Raw genomic sequence first — 18,295 nt, 5'->3', positions numbered from 1 at the left:
TACCAACCACGCCACTAAGGCGCTTACATATTCCTTATTCAGCTTTCATCTGTAGTTCAAATCCATACTTCACTTTAACGAGGGCCAGATGGTTCAACAGTCCATTTAGTATTAGAATATGGAATTTAAGCCACAGGCCAAGCGCTGGAACCTATGAGGTCATTCAGCGTCGAAAGGGAAATTGACAGTAAGAATGTTTGAAAGGTTTCACAGGAGAAAATATGAACGGAGGTACAGTAAAAGAAGCGAAAGGGGTTGCTGCTAAGATCCTTAAGTAATGCCTACAGTGCACCACGTGACGACACTACCGGCCTACGGGGAGCGACCCATTGACTCACTTCATTATTGGTCTCGTAGACACTCATCGTCTCCAATCACAGCTATTGCAAAGGTCCTGCTACCTGCACTGACCTTCCTTCATTCCTTCACCTCTCCTGTGGTCCCCTGATCCTGCTCTCATCGTAAAAGCACCCTATTATAGTAGATTCACACCTACCGTGCATCTGATGTCTAGGCCAGTCCCTTACGACGCTCCTGCTTGGCTGTTGATAAGCCAGTCACAGGGCTGGAAACTCTCCTCAGTCTCTCTCGAGAGTTCACACGGGAAGGATGTATATTCCACCTCTCCTGAGGGATACGTTGGAAAGAAGTATCCCTCAGGAGAGGTTGAACATACATCCTGCCTATGTGAACTCTCGAGAGAGACTGTGCTTCTAGCCCCGTGATTGGCTTATCAACAGCCAATCAGGAGCGTCGTAAGGGACGGGCCTAGACATCAGATGCAAGGTTGATGTGAATCTACTATAGTATCTGCAAAATTTCCAATCACTTTTGGCCTGTGTCAAGATTAATTACTGTTTTCCCAGGCGTCCAATCACCTCCACGAACTCACTTCAAAGCTTCTAAACCTACCACACGCTTTAGAAATCTCTCACCAATACCAGCATGATCTATTCGCCATCACCAGCTATCCGGAGCTCCTTTCATTATCTAGATCCAGTACACTTCTCCCCACATGGGCGGTCTTTCTCCTGTCTCTGTGTCCTTACAAAATCTCACACAGTCAAGGAGACGTGATACGCCTTATCCGAGACCTACTTTTACATTAAAAAAAGTAACTTTTTCCACTACAAAATACGACGAATTTTTCTCTCGCATAAAACTAAACAATTATATATATATATATATATATATATATATATATATATATATATATATATATATATATATGTAAAATAATAATAATAATATATAATATAAGTCTGATCACATCACCGTGATACATATATACGCATTAAGCTACAAATGTCCTTTAATATAAAATTCGCTTTACCTCGGAATTCATATATTTTCATATATGTTAACCGAAGGGGAATTTTTTCAGTTGATAATTTCGTCATCTCCCGGGCGCGAACCTAGGAACCAAGAAATCAGGACGTAAATTGAAGCACCTTCAACCACATGTTAATTCCGAGGTAGAGCGAATTGGATATTAAAAAGACATTTGTAGCTTAATGCTTATAAGTACATATAAATATAAACATATACCCGAACACATCCCGCATAGGGGCTTGAGAGAGAGAGAGAACCGAGCAGGTAGGACAGAGGAGGGAAGAGTTTTTCTGTCCAGTGTCCTTTTGAGTCCCTGTTAACCCTTACTTACACAAAAGGGAAATCCTGTCCCATTTTGAATATTTCGCCGTCGAATTTCCCACGAGAGAAGAGGAGAGGCCTCCCGATCTTATTGTTAATAAGAAGGGAAGGGGAAATGCCAATTTTCTTTTTCCACTCCTCAAAATGTACTACATATTCCCCTGATTATTCAGTATTATTAGTCAGTGGGGGCTTCCCCATTCCTCACCCCCCCCCCCCCCCGTCTCCCCTTTCCAGCGCCTCCGCTTAGGATTACATAACGATACCCCAACTACTACTGGGACCTATAAGGTCATTCAGCGCTGAAAGGGAAATTGACAGTAAAGAGTTTTGAAAGATTTAACAGTAAGAAAACCTAAAGGCAGATGCACTATGAAATAATGGTTAGTAGAGGGTGAAAGATAATATGAATGGAGGTACAGTAAAAGGACTAAAAGGGGTTGCATCAAAGAACCTTTAGTACTGCCTAGAGTGCAACCCGTGAGGTGCACTGACGGCATTGCCCCGCTAAAGGGGCTTCATAGTACAGCATCTCGCTGTACTGTGATTTGTATTTCCTTCAATATTGTTTTTAGGGTCAGTAGACGCTTTTGTACATTATACTGGTTTTCGTTGGGACGTCTTTGGCATTCTTCGATTTATTCTTGGCCCGTTTGAGATTTGATGTCCTCATTTATAATCTCAACAATAACACTAAATATATATATTTTTTTAGGGGGGGGGGGGGGGGGTGGGGGGGGGGTTTTCTATCACAGTCCACCAATTCGACTGGGTGGTACTTATAGTGTGGGGTTCCGGGTTGCATCCTGTATTATTATTATTATTATTATTATTTTTTTTTTTTTTTTTTATTTTTTTTTTTTTTTTTTTTGCTCTATCCACAGTCCTCCAATTCGACTGGGTGGTATTTATAGTGTGGGGTTCCGGGTTGCATCCTGCCTCCTTAGGAGTCCATCACTTTTCTTACTATGTGTGCCGTTTCTAGGATCACTCTTTCTGCATGAGTCCTGGAGCTACTTCAGCTCTAGTTTTTCTAGATTCCTTTTCAGGGATCTTGGGATCGTGCCTAGTGCTCCTATGATTATGGGTACGATTTCCAACTGGCATATCCCATATCCTTCTTATTTCTATTTTCAGATCTTGATACTTATCCATTTTTTCCCTCTCTTTCTCTTCAACTCTGGTGTCCATGGTATTGCGACATCAATGAGTGATACTTTCTTCTTGACTTTGTCAATCAACGTCACGTCTGGTCTGTTTGCACGTATCACCCTATCCGTTCTGATACCATAGTCCCCAGAGGATCTTGCCTGATCGTTTTCTATCACTCCTTCAGGTTGGTGCTCGTACCACTTATAACTGCAAGGTAGCTGATGTTTCTTGCACAGGCTACAGTGGAGGGCTTTTGCAACTGAATCATGCCTCTTTTTGTACTGGTTCTGTGCAAGTGCCGGGCATTCACTTGCTATGTGGTTTATGGTTTCATTTTTCGTATTGCACTTCCTACATATGGGAGAGATGTTATTTCTGTCTATCATACTTTGAACATATCTGGTTCTTAGGGCCTGATCTTGTGCCGCTGTTATCATTCCTTCAGTTTCCTTCTTTAGCTCTCCCTCTGTAGCCATTGCCAATTGTCATCGCTGGCTAGTTCTTTAGTCTGTCTCATGTATTGTCCCGTGCATTGGTTTGTTGTGCCAGTCCTCTGTTCTTTCTGTCTTTCTCCTGTCTCTGTATATTTTCTGGGTCTTCGTCTACTTTTATTAGTCCTTCTTTTCCCATTGCACTCTTTAGCCACTTGTCTCACGGGTGGTTTCAGAATATTGCCCCAGTGCTCTGTTTTCGATGTTGACGCAGTCCTCTATACTTAGTAGTACCTCTCCCTCCTTCCTTTCGTGTAATGTATAGTCTGTCCGTATTGCTCTTGGGTGTAGGTGTAGTTGCTTTGTGTATTGTCATTTGTTTCCGGTGTTTTCTGATCTATGCTGCGGAGTTCTGCCTTCGTCCATTCCACTATTCCTGCGCTGTATCTGATTACTGGCACTGCCCATGTGTTTATGGCTTTTACCATATTTCCGACGTTGAGTTTTGACTTGAGTATCGCCTTGAGTCTCTGCATATATTCTTTCCTGATCGTGTCCTTCATCTCTTGGTGTTTTATATCTCCTCCTTCCATTATTCCCAGGTATTTATATCCTGTCTCATCTATGTGTTTGATGTTGCTCCCATCTGGTAGCTTTATCCCTTCAGTTCTCGTTACTTTGCCTTTTTGTATGTTGACTAAGGCGCATTTTTCTATTCCAAACTCCATCCTGATGTCCCCAGATACAATCCTTACAGTCTGGATTAGGGTATCTATTTCCTTGATGCTCTTACCATACAGCTTGATGTCGTCCATGAACATCAGATGGTTGATTTTGTTGCCTCTTTTCTTGAGTTGGTACCCGGCATCCATCTTCTGTAGTACTTTTGTCATGGGAATCATTGCTATTATCATCATTCAGAAGATGAAATCTATTCATAAGGAACAAGCACACCAAAAGGGCCACTGACCTGAAATTCAAGTTTCCAAAGAACATGGTGCATTATTATTATTATTATCATTATTATTATTATTATATTTTTATTCTTTAGAAAATGAACTCTATTCATGTGGAACAAGACCACCAAAGGGGCCACTGACATGAAATTCAAGCTTCCAAAGAATACGGTGCCCATTAGGAAGTATAAGACAAGGTAAAGGGAAACACAAAAGTCGAGATCTCACTTATTAAAAAGAAAAAAATAAATCAACAAATTAATAAATAGTTAAAAATGTATTCAAATGAAAGGGGAAAAAATAGCATTAGGGTACAAATGCGATGCAACTTCGCTTGAAGTTCTGAAGAAGCTCTAATTGCACGACATCCTCAGTATAAGGGAGACTGTTTCACAGTCCAACTGTGTGAGGAGGAGGAATGAAGGACCTCTGGAACTGAGAATTCCGACAGCGAGGCAGATTTACCGAATATTGGTGCTGCTGTTGAAAGCATATCATTATACAGCATGAATAAAGTCCATAATCTTCCAATGAAGTTGCTGCAAAATAGAAAGTACGAAGACTTTATATCAGCAGCGACACGCAGAGCGAGTACATACCGATTAAAAGAAAATAAAAATTGGCAAAATATAAAATCGCCCTCGTCAGGGTAAAAGCTTGGGCTTGAGCTTTTACCCTTGACTTTTTCGGCTTAAGAGGTATGATGACAAATAACTTGAGAAATGCTAGCAAAACGAAACAATAAACAAAACAATATACTTTACAACAAGCAAAAGTTAGCAGCTATTTGTTTTCCCTAATAGATAAACCGATCTGTCAAGGCTAGAGATTGCTCCATTGTTAGCCTTATTATTATTATTATTATTATTATTATTATTATTATTATTATTATTATTAAAGAAAGAAGTAGGCTTGAAAGTACTTCAAGAGCAAGGGAAATCTGACTAAAGACTAGGGAAGGCCCCTACACAGAGGAAAGGGAACTGGCCAAGAACCCAGTACGCTGTTTAAATGGTAATCACTGATGATGCGCCGTCTGAAATGACATAGTAGAGTTATGCATAGCAGCACAGGTGACCTATCACTTCTCCAAAACTATTCCCATTGTCGACATCACATTACATGTCCCAAGTAAGAGCACTGTTATTGCTGCCAACATTTTGATTAATACCGGTCGCCTGGATAGTCTGTGGTCTCTTTGCTGTCCATCGCTTTCTATAAAGACCTGGGCTGCGCGGTAGTTCATTATCACCAGGGATGGCTTGAGGACCATCTGTTAAAGATAATTTTGACCAACTTAGTCATTTTGACCAAGTTGAAATCGATACAATATGTATCCAATAGGTTATTGTATATACACAAAAAAAATTTTTATGGTTATTTCTTAAGTTTTATACAACAATATTTTTCCCCGAGAGTATTTTAGTATGCAAAGAAAATAGCGATTATAGTTTATTGATTTGAAAATAAGAAAAATAGAAGTAAGGTGGAAGGAGAGAGAAAAAAAAAGGTAATTTCAGTGTGATGACTAAATAATGTGAGTATTCATTAGAGTGAAAATTTTTTATGCAATGTTATAAAACAAATACTGTCCATTTTTGACAAAATCAACATTGAGGGGGACATCCCTGATTATCACAGTCATTGTCATTCTCATTTCAACAACGGTGCTACAGTGGGGGTAATTTCTGATTCAGAAACATCCAGTCCTTTTAGAATAAAATACAGGATTTAGGCCAAAGGTCACGCCCTGGGACCCATGCTGACGTCATTCACGCAGAAAGGGAAATTGACAGTTAAGAAGGCTTGAAAGGTGTAACAGGAGGAAAACCCCAAGGCAGTTACACTGAGAATCAACTGTAAGGAGAGGGTGGGAAGGAAGATGGAAGAGAGAGAATATGAAAGGTGCAGTAAAAGGAATGGAAGAGGTTGCAGCTAGGGGTCGAGGGAACGCTGCAAAGAACCTTTAGTATTGCCTAGAGTGCACCCCGTGAGGTGCACTGACGGCACTACCCCACTACGGGGGTTCAACTTGAATATAACTACGAGAATATAAATGCACTTCATCTGCACGAATTATCCTGAAGCTTGGTCCTGGAAGTAATACGCAAGAATACTCAGTGGAAGTTATATGCCCAAATATGATTATAATACAACTATTACCACACAGGTTACTGAGAGGACAAAACTGTGACAGACAGACAGAAAGATGCCTAGACTGTGAACAAATGGACAACGTAGGTCTTTGCTTTGCTTCCTAGATAACTTTGCAAAGGGGTAATAAAAGGAAAAAGGCTGTACTATAGTTGGAGTAACTATGACCTATGAAAGTGGAAGTATTTACTGAAACCGTAAGAAGGAATCATAGTTGCTAAGCTTCCTACCTCGTCGTGGTCCCGCTGGAAACTAGACTTGGAAAAATGTCTAGGCTAAAAGGAAGCACACCCCCTGTTCCTACAGGCAGGGGGTTAACCTGGCGAACTGGCCGACTAAACGCCAACGTAGGTGCTCCAACCCAGAGCACTCATAACGCCGGTGAGAATGAGAGATTGAGGGGTGGAGAAAAGAGTCGAACAGCAGCACTCTCACCACCCTCAATATCACTGATGCTGACAACGGACATCAGCTGTCAAGGAGCACTAGCCAGTCAGCGCTGGAAAGGAGTAAGCATCCCTACTGTGAAAGAGATTTCGCCACTTATGCAGGGAAACAGGCTGCATCAAAGGCGAGCCCATCAGAACGAGTACCATCAGGGGGAGATCCAAAGATTAGAAAGCCACCCCAATCAAGTATGGCTTGAAGAGGAGCTCATGAATATGGCGAGCTATGAGCTCCTAAATCTTTAAAATACCTCCCTGAATAAGGCCATCCAGAGAGACGTACTCCCATATAGAACAATAGATGGGATAAGAGGAAAAAGGAAATCGGTTAAATATAAAAAGCTGCTAGAAGACCTCAAAGCAATAAGGGTTTCGACCGTAGTGGAAGATAAAAATGAGGTGAATATGAATGCGAATAAAGATACTGATTTTGACGTACCAAATATGACACTTAAAAGCAGAAGCAAGAAAATAACTGGCAAGAGCAGTGATAATAAACCACTCAAAGAAAAAGGTAGAAGAGAATGGTCATTAGCTGAGCTGCAAGCTATGGCCACTTTTGAATCTAAGGTGGGAGCCACCTTTCCCCATATTAACAAGAAAATTCAGGAAAATCTCTTCTCCTATAAGACGCTGGAGGGTATTAAGAAAATACGGAGGACAAAGCAACACCTGAAAGTACTCTTCAGGACTCAGCGAATGGCTCACTTAAAGACCCCAATTACCAACAGAGAGCAAAGCAATAAATCTGAAGTCTCGCTCAGGACACCGAAAAGGAAATTATCAAACCTGCGTAGATGGCCAGTGGTATGCTTAACACCGAAAAACGCAAGTAAAAATGAAGAAAAGAATCACAAAGCTAGTGAAGAAGAGCGAAAATAAAAGTAAGAACTTAAATAAAAAGGATAAAATTTAGATGATGAGGATAACAGAGATGGCGAAGTGGAAAGGAGCAGGAATGATAGTTATGATGGAATGAATGATTATCTCGATCAATGATTGAGAAGCGATGAACTAGGTAACAGAGAAGCAAAAAAGGCTCCATCTATGCCACCAACACCTGGCGCCCCTTCTAGTGGCAATTCAGAAACAACGTCCTCTTCAAGTACAACCGATGATGAATCTCAGGTGAACATCCCAACTGAGGAAGACGTTGAAGAAATGTAAAAAGAAATCTTCGGAGAGAGAGAAGTCACTAACAAGCTAAACCAGAGACGTGGAAACAATCAAAATCTGCCAAATAAGATCAGAAGAAGGGAATATGCTGTAACCCAAAGAAAATGGAAAAAGAATAGAGGCAAAGTTACAGCAAATATACTAAATGGGAAAGACCTCCTAGCAGACTCTGCCCTTCTGCCGGGGACTGAGGAATTCTGGGGGAGATTGCTCAGGAGAGTGTGTCTGGAGACAATTGGAAATCTACGAGAGGAAAACTTGGAGATCTCCCCAAAAATTTCTGTTATCAAGCCAGTATCTATTGAGGACATTAAATAGACAAAATCCAAAACTAGGCTGGGATCAGCACCTGGACCAGATGGGGTGCATCCAGGGGACTTTAGAGCTGCTGATGACCAGAAAATTATGATGCTGTATAATACTATCCTACAATATAGCATAGTAACGGACTTGGCTGCAACGGGTCAGACCACCTTGATCCTGAAAAAGGATAACCTAACTGACCCAAGTGACTTCAGACCTATTACAGTCACGTCAGTGGTTACTTGGGGTTTGCATAAGATACTATCAAAGCGAATGGCGGACTGTATCCCCACTTCATGCAGACAGAAGGGGGTTTAAGTCTGAAGATGGGGTCAGTGCAAACATTCTGATTCTTGAAGAACTCAACAGTAAGGCCAAGGCCAAATCCACGAGCCTATATTTAAATATCATGGATTTCAAGAAGGCCTTTGATTCGGTGGGACACCAAGCCGTATTAGGAATCCTTGAAGAAAGACGACTAGATGCAAATTCCATCAAGTATCTATCAAACTACTACGCAAAGACCCGTAAAAAGATCTTGAATGCTGAGGTCAAAGTTAAGCGGGGCATTATGCAGGAAGATCCGCTCTCCCCCATAATATTTAACATTGCCCTGGAAGCAGCCTTGGAAAAGCTACCAGCTGGACTTGGGGCCCAGCTGGAATCTGAATTAATTAAGTATATAGCCTTCGCCAATGATATCGTCCTAGTGGCTACATCAAGAGACAAGCTGTCAGCAGGAGTGAAGCAACTACTAGATGAAGCAAGGAAATTAGGCCTTGAGCCTGGATTAGAGATCGGACTAAGAACGACCTAGTATCAGGGTGCAAGATTGATAGAATACCAGGGAGAGACTATACCATCTATCAAGCCAGGTGAAGTATACAAATATCTTGGCATCGAAGAGGGCGCGGACACTAAAACGAACGGAAAAAAGGTGATAGGAACTCCGAAACTGCCTGTGTCACTAGCAAAAGGCCCCATTGAAACCCCCACAAAAGTTTTGGGCTTTGAAGAGAGTGGCCATACCAAGGATGAAGCATTTGGCAATTAACAGTCGACTGAAGTAGTGACCATCTAAACCATCTAGATGCTGAAGTACGGAAGTTTGTGAAAAAGGCCCTACACCTACATAAAGATATCCCCAACTCAGCCCTGTAAACTTCACTGGAGGAAGGAAGACTGGGGATCTACAACTTTACGACGCCTGTTCAGTAGAGCTTCGGAACAAGTGGGGCAGACTGACAAAGGCACTAGACCCAGTGGTAGCTGGACTAGCTAGGAGAAAACATGAGGCAACATCTGAGGAGGCAACGCAGAAGACACAATTGATGGTTCCAGATTAAGCGAGGCAGCCCAAGAACTAAAGCACAACTGGATTGATGCGGGAACAGCTCTAGTGCCTGGAGGCAGGTTTTGTAACCTAATCAAATTAAGGCAAGGAGTCCTACCACCCCTGCGAGGAGTGCATGGGGGGGAGATGTGCAAGGGCTTTGCGACCTAGACCTAGGGTGTGCCAGTCAGGGCACGCTGCATCACATCTTACAGAACTGCCCTAAGATGCAGCCATGGAGAATCGTGCAAAATAACATCATCATGAACTGCCTTGCCACCAAGTTAGAAGAACGTGGACACCAGGTGGTGAAGGAGCTGCATATCTCGACCTCCCAAGGACTAAGGAAACCAGACTTAGTAGTCTGGAACAATGACGCATCCAAGATATTGGATATACAAATAGAAGGGGATTCAAACGTCGGCTCGCTGGATCATCTAGACGACTTGAAGACCCGGAAGTATAATACTCCTAATGGGCCACACAACAACGGTAGGAGCCATCACAGTGAACTGGAGGGATGTGGCTTCCCGGAGAGCAGTAGGGACGCTGAAGAAGATGGGCCTCAGGAACAAAGAACTTTCCCTCACGATACTTAAAGCCATGGAAGGCAGCCTGTACATAAACTCCAACTATATGGGCATGGCAGGTGGAGGAGACGTGACCTGATTGGCGCTCCGAAGCGGATTCGGCCATATGACATTCCTCCGGGTCCAGCCATTTCTCCGGGTCTGGACCCGTTAAGTGGAGATCGTGCTGGGGTGAGGAACAAAAAGGAAACACCATGGATTTAAAACTTGTATATAGCCTATAAGATAAGTAAAAGTGACTAAGGTTATATTAAGTGCTAGAACCATCTGGAAAGAAACTGTAAGGGTAAATGTAAGCTTAGTCATAAAAAAATTCTTGAGTGAGCACTATGCCTACGAGACGTTCGGTTGGTGGTTGTTGATTGGCTGGGAGCTGCCTACCTCCCGTACCAGCCAATCAGCGGCCGCCAAACAAACGTCTCATAAGCATAGAGCTCATCCAAGAATCTACCTGAAGTGAACCAGCTATAGTCAGAGTCACATAATTACAACAAATAAAATGAAATAGGAAGGTTGGAAGGACAAAATACAGAAGGAACAAGGAAAAGTTACATTATTATTATTATTATTATTTTTACTCAGAAAATAAACCCTATTCATATGGAAAAACCCCACTAAAGGGGCCACTGACTTGAAATTCAAGCTTCCATAGAATACTGCGGTGCTCATTAGGAAGTAAGAGAAGTTCAAGGGAGATACAGAAAGATCTCCCTTATTAAAAAGAAAAAAGAAAATAATAAATTAATTTATTGGAAAATCTTTAAAAGTTTAGGAATACGAAGGAGGTTAGCGGAAGTGGTCGCTACTGCATTAATGAGCTTATGTTTATCATCTAAATAAATCTTGAAAGACCCCTAGTCACTGTCTGTAGTAATGTGGGTTGAAACAACACTTACATGTAATAGCCTACCCTCATTCTAGCCAAGACTGAAGTACAATATAAGCTATAAAAACTCAGGGATGTGTTTTACATTATATATAATATAAATATATAAATATATATATATATATATATGTATATGTGTATAGTATGTATATGTATTATATATATATATATATATATATATATATAATATATATATATATATATATAATATATAATATAATATATGTATATAATGTATATACACATATGTAATCTATTTATATATTATGTTATGCTTGTCTAGTCCTCTGCTCCTCAACTAGACATTTCTCTTGAAAAGGCTGCTTGCTACCTGCAATTTCCCATTAGAGTAATCTGACTACCTGATGCATTACCAAGGACAACGAAGATAAGTAGTTTATTTACTTCTGTGGATCGACCACAAGCCTTTTGCTAGTGAGGCGAGGTCGTTGACTAAAGAACCGTGGGTGTGTGTGTGTGTGTGTGTGGTGTTAGCGCATTTGTACAAACATCTCGTGTCACTATCTTAAGTTTTCCGCAGAGACAAACTTTTACAGAAGGTGAGAAATTATTCCTAGGGCGTCCACCTTCGAAAGTTATTCGTGATCATTCAAACGCTCTCTCTCTTTCAGGAGACTGGAAAAATAATCACTGATATTTTCATTTCAAAAATAACGAGTTGATGACGACGAGGAACCTTCTTCGTCACTTCCCCGTCTCCTTGTTATTCCTGAATACGCTTCGTCGTCGTTGTCATCTGACTGTGGCATCTCTCTTCCGGTGATAAAACGGTTGCGTTCTTGAGCTTCGGTTCTGACGCCCAGGCGCCACAATTCCGACTTTTATCTCCTACTACGTCCTCCGACGATCTCTACTTCTTCTCGTTAACCCTGTCGACGGCAGCCTTCAGAATTCACTCTTCTTCTTTATAGAATACAAAAGAACAATGTAGAATTTACTCCAAAGGCCAAGCGCTGGGACCTTTGATCAAAGGTCATTCAAGGCTGAAACGGAAACTGACAATACAAATGTTTGAAGGATGTAACAGGAGGAAAACTTCTCGGATTCACTATTCAAGAAGTACAAAATGCGCCAAGAATCGAGTTTTCTGTCCGGTGGTGGCCTCAGCCACGGCCCACAAAACTTTTACCCGCGGCTCATGAAACTCTTAGCCGAGGTCCATAAAACTCTTGGCCGCGGTTCATGAAACTCTTGGCCGCGGTCCATGAAACTCTTAGCTGCAGAACATGAAACTTAGCAGAGACCCATAAAACTCTTCGCTGCAGTCCATGAAATTCTCAGCAACGGCCCCATTACTCTCACAGCCCCAGTCCATGAAACTCTTAGCTGTAGCACATGAAACTCTTAGCAGCTGTCCATGAAACTCTTAGCCGCGGTCCATGAAACTCTCAGCAACGGCCCCATTACACTCTTCGCCGCGGCCCATGAGAATTTTAGCTGCAGACCATGAAACTCTTACCCGCAGTCCATGAAACTTTTATCCGCGGCTCATGAAACTTAGCTGCAGAATTTTAGCTGCAGACCATGAAACTCTTAGCCGTGCTCATAAAACTCTTACCCGCAGCCCACAAAACTCAGCCACGGTCCGGTAGTGGCTTATATTGTTGGTACCTATATCGCTGCCAGAAGTACGATTATGGCTAATTTTAACCTTAAATAAAGTAAAACCTACTGAGGTTAGAGAGCTGCAATTTGGTATGCTTGATGACTGGAGGGTGGGCGTGATCAACGTACGAATTTGAAGCCCTCTAGCCTCGGTAGCTTTTAAGATCTGAGGGCGGACGGACAGACAAAGCCGGCACAACAATTTTCTTTACAGAAAACTAAAAACTGTCAGGCGAGGGTGGTACTGTTTGTCGTGCTGAATGAAGCACGAGGTTGTGGTGCTCGGCCATATCCTACTCAGGAATAGATGGTTTCAACTCCGGGTGCAGGGCACCTAGATTACACGGTGCCAAAGTGGATCAGAATGAAACCCTTTACTGAGGCCGCAGGAGTTTGTTTGTTTGTATGGTGTTTTTACGTTGCATGGAACCAGTATGGTTATTCCGCAACGGGACCAACAGCTTGACGTGACTTCCGAACCAAGTCGAGAGTGAACTTCTATCACCAGAAATACACATCTCTCACCCCTCAGTGAAATGCCCGAGAATCGAACTCGCGACCTCCGAGGTGGCAGGTCAAGACCAAACCGATCACGCCACTGAGACGCTCCGCAGGATTGACCAACGGTGTTGCACTTGGCTCATATGGCCGAATATGAAAGAATTTGCAGATGTATAGATTTTCGCAGCGTTCATGGTTTCGCTGTATAGCATCCTTCAAGTTTTCAAGTATTCATTTTAATTTTTTTCTGCAAAGTTCCACAGTACGTCCTCTAGTCGATCATCTGTTTCTTGCAGTACGAGTCAGCTATCCTGGGTTGACAGAGATGGTGGCTCCGAAGTCTTCAACTTGATGGTTTATGGTCATACCTTCATGGTATTTCCGTCTGGATCCAGGTAGTGATGGATATTTTGCAGTGTTTGAACTTACTTCCAATGAAAGGTGCCTCGTTTCTTTGCGCCCAGAGGCAGACTACGTTATCTGGTTGATTCTGAAATTGTCCAGTTTTCTCTTGGGTCTGGGATGGCCGAGATGCGAGAATCATCAGCAAGTAATGATACAAAAGAGCACTGCAGACCGTCATCAAAGCATCACTCATGATGAGAAAAGAGAATGGGACCGAGGATTCTTCCTTGTGGGACACCTGGCGTGATTTGGGCTTAATTAGACTAACAAAGCACTTTGATATGTGGGGAAAACCTTGACATTTTTTTTACTTTTCATTTTGCTTGCTGTTTCATCTAGGTGAACTTCAATAAAAGCAAGGTAAATGTAATTTACTTTGGCACAACTTTATCGTTCCATTGCTGGGTAGTAGGCATTTGGTGACTGCAATAGAAATGAATGAGACCACAGCTTTTCCCGGGTGTTGTTATCTTTTCATTGGTGTTGTTATTCTTTTTTAGGAGGTCCTCTAGATCTAGAAGTAACATGAGGTGTGGTGTTGCAGACATATATTAGTTCGTAATGGACGTATAAGTATGGGTTGGGCTGGGAGGGTTCGACAGTAGGGGGAGAGAGAGAGAGAGAGAGAGAGAGAGAGAGAGAGAGAGAGAGAGAGAGAGAGAGAGAGAGAGAGAGAGAGAGAGAGAATTATAAAATCTATTGACAATTATTTTTTATTTTTAAGTTTACATACAAGCTGTTAATCGACTTAAATCTTTGGCTCTTGCTCACCAAAGCATTTACGAACTGAAGGGAATATAAGTTGACAGCATATGGCTTTGCTTCACCACAGTAATCAGGAAAGTGCTATACTGAATGTTATTCACGTGTTTATTATATACGTCCACGAGAGTCTGTCTGCATACGGGAAAAAGTTCTTATCTTTTTATCAAACTTTGACTTTTTCTAGCCTTTGGTTTTAACGTCTTTTTGTTGGGTTCTGTCTTGTACTCAATTTCACGGTCATACTCAAAGTTCTGGGGAAGCTTTGGAAATATGAACGATGTTGGAAACAGCGAGATACCTTTGCTTAGATGGTTATACATTCCTTATTTCCCACCCTGTTACCTCCACTCACTCACTCTCTCTCTCTCTCTCTCTCTCTCTGCCTACGAACGAATTTCCACACCCCCGTATGTCCAAGTGAATACACGCACACCCTCCTGCCTCTACCTCAGCTATGCTAACCCACCCCCAATCCCCTCCTCCCTCCAACCCCCCAAAAACCTCTCTCTCTCTTTTGCCTCTCCCTGGCTTTTCTTCTCCCTCCCCCCCTCCCTCCCTTCTCCTTCCCTTCCCCCCTTCTTTCATTTAGGCCTTCCTTTTCATCTGCATCCCTCTGAAATGAAAAGGGTGCATAATGTAAATGTATGATGAATTATGCAGATAGTGTTTCTTTCTCTCTTTCTTTTTTGGGTCTCTCTCTCTCTCTCTCTCTCTCCAGAGGGTGGGAGAAAGAGAGACAAAGTGAAAGGAGGAACCATTTAAAGGTGCATTTTCTTCATCGTAAGAATTACTCATACCGAAACGTTACGTCACTCATAAATAGAAATAAGATGAAATAAAAATATAAAGTTAAAACGACGTCAACCGAGTTTTTATCTGGACATCGCTAACTTTGTAACAGTCACTGCTTGTGCTCGCGATTGTTACGACGCTCAGAGAGGAGGAGCAGCCCTCACTCACTCAAAAGAGTGCTGCTTTATAGGCCTACTACACTCCTAAGAAAAATCTTCTCGTTGGGGAAAAAAAAAAGCTATGATCTGTTATAGACCTATAACACGACGATGCGACTCAAGCCTATATAGGCCTCCCTGTCGATAAATGTGTAATGTGTTGACATTTAGGCTTTCGCCTCTCAGCTTCAGAGGCGGAGGCGTTTACCTCACCCTCTACCCTCCTCCACCCAAACACCCACACGCCCACACCCCCCCTCCGCCCCAGCAACCCCTTGCACCGCCTTTTCCAAGTGTCTAACCCCGTCATCTGTCACCCGTTTTAGCCACCCTCCCCTCTACTCTAAATAGCCCCCAACCCGGAGGTCCACTACACTCCCGAACCACGCCCTTGCAAAGCGGTGCTTGGAGAGACTCACGCCCTTGGAAGGCGGTGCTTGGAGAGACTGGGGGTTATAAACTTCCACTGGCTGCACCAATTGGAGAGGGAGGAAAGCTTCTTTGACAAGCAATATCAATTTCACGTAACTGCATGATGTAGAGGACCTATACTCTTGTTTTTTTCCATCTGTCCATCCGCCTGTGGTGTTTCCGTATGGTAACACTGCGTCCCGGGCTTTAGATAGTTACCTTCAGCTTACATTCAACAATAATAATATCATCCTATTTCGAATATTAACGGTGTACTTCGCATACAGTAAATTATTAAAACACTTTTCAGTTGCAAATGTACACCCAGATATCCTTTTATTTACCTAAAACTTACACATACCGTAACTTTTTAAAGCCCGAGACGCAGTGTTACCATACAAAATCATCACAGGCGGATGGACAGGTGGAAAAAAGAGAGTATAGTTACTGAAATCTTTTCTTTATCTCCATGAATTTGTGACAGGTGATGTAAATTATATTACTGGTCAAAATCCATTTCAGCAGAGAGAAGAAATAAAACATAACAGAAACGTTTCGTATGTTTGATATGCTACTGTAGAGATGGTTTCCAAGGTCGTAAGATCTACTGCATCTACAAGTATATTTCAGTAATTAAGTGCATCTGAATCATTAGGAACTGGGAAAACCTAGACATCAAACAGGAACTGCAGACGATTCTTGTTCATTTTGAAATTCTATAGGGTTTATATCAAATAAAATGTAAACATTTTTACACTCTATTAAACTGTGTATTTACGTTCTAGTCAATAACCTATGTTTGTTAGACAAAGCACGAGTATGGATGGATTAAGAAGTCTAGGGAAACTCTCAAGCACTGAGACTTATTTCGGTCATTCAGGGGTAAGAATGAATATGAAAGTCAACGAAAGAGCAAGATGACTGAATTGGAGATGATCAGAAGTCGTAAGTATGTACATTCACCTTGTTGGAGAAAGCGGTGAGAGAAAGGGATCAAATTTGGTTGTTAATGTTATCAAAACGAATGATTTTGAGACGTGACGACTGAAGATGTAAAGGTGATTCATCATCTGAATAATAATAATAATAATAATATAGAGAGAGAGAGAGAGAGAGAGAGAGAGAGAGAGAGAGAGAGAGAGAGAGAGAGAGAGCAGGGATATACACTACGAGGACATTTCAAAAACTAAGCATAAAAATTATTTTGCGTGTATATATTAATATATATATATATATATATATATATATATATATATATATACTATACATATATATAATCGGTAATTCGCTCCCAATTTTTTTTCTTTACTCTTCAACTGCCCAGACTCGCCTTATTAAGGTTCAATATTACATTCGATTTCTCCCTTCCAGGCCTATTAAGAATGCAGGCGTAACAGGCCAATCCCGGGGTAGTAGTACCATAGGAGTGAAATATGTGATTTTGACCCTCATGCTAATAGGCAGTTAAGGTGAATCTAGTCCGTTAGCACGATTATGGCATCTACCGCACATACGAACAAGGGCTACGAAAGGCCTTCGATGGAATTCCTTCCTTCTTTATTTCTATCTTTATCTTTGTTAACGCTCAGACGACTCTGATCTCGAAACAGGGTTGAAGTCAGAGGCGGTGAATGCGAGACTTCCAATTAAGATCAGATTTGAATGGTCACACCTGCTTTGCGTTTCATTCGGTGAGGAACTGAATTGATCGCGGAATTTAGGCCAGAGGCCAAGCGCTGGGACTTACGAGGTCGTTCAGCGTTGGAAACGAAACTTACTGTAAGGAGGTCTGGAAGGTTAATTTAATTATGAGTGAAAACCTCAAAGCAGTTGCACTATAAATCAATTGTTAGGAGAGGGTGAGAGAATATGGACGGAGGTACACAAAAGAAATGAAAAAGGTTGCAGCCAGGGGCCCAAGGAGGGGACGCTGCAAAGAACCTCAAGTAATGCCTACAGTGCAACGCATAAGGTGCACTGACGGCAATACTCCCCCTACGAGGTCTTCAATGAGGAGGATATGCATATGATAAATATCAGTTATTATCAATTGCATTGTTGTGGAGTATTTAGCATGAATGATATATCAATTCCATTGTTGTGCATGTCGTCCATATGATTTAATAACAATAATGCGTGTAGATAAACCAGACATGACGTTGATTAATAAAATAAAAAAGGAAGTATCACTCATTGATGTCGCAATACCATTGGACACCAGAGTTGAAGAGAAAGAAAGGGAAAAATGGATAAGTATCAAGACCTGAAATTAGAATCCCAAGATCCCTGAAATGGAATCTGGAAAAACTAGAGGTTGAAGTAGCTCCAAGACTCATGCAGAAGTGTGTGATCCTAATAACGGCGCACATATTAAGAAGAGTGATGGACTCCTAAGGAGGCAGAATGCAACCCGGAACCCCACGCTATAAATACCACCGAGTCGAATTGGAGGCTGTGATAGACCAATAACAACAACAATAATAATCAAAATAAATAATAATAATATTAATAATAATATTCTACATCTTTACTTTCAGCACGAACATACAAAGCAGAC

The sequence above is a fragment of the Macrobrachium nipponense genome, chromosome 36 (genome assembly GCF_015104395.2).
Source record: "Macrobrachium nipponense isolate FS-2020 chromosome 36, ASM1510439v2, whole genome shotgun sequence".
Classification (NCBI taxonomy): domain Eukaryota; kingdom Metazoa; phylum Arthropoda; class Malacostraca; order Decapoda; family Palaemonidae; genus Macrobrachium; species Macrobrachium nipponense.
Note: the sequence above shows the minus strand (reverse complement) of the source record.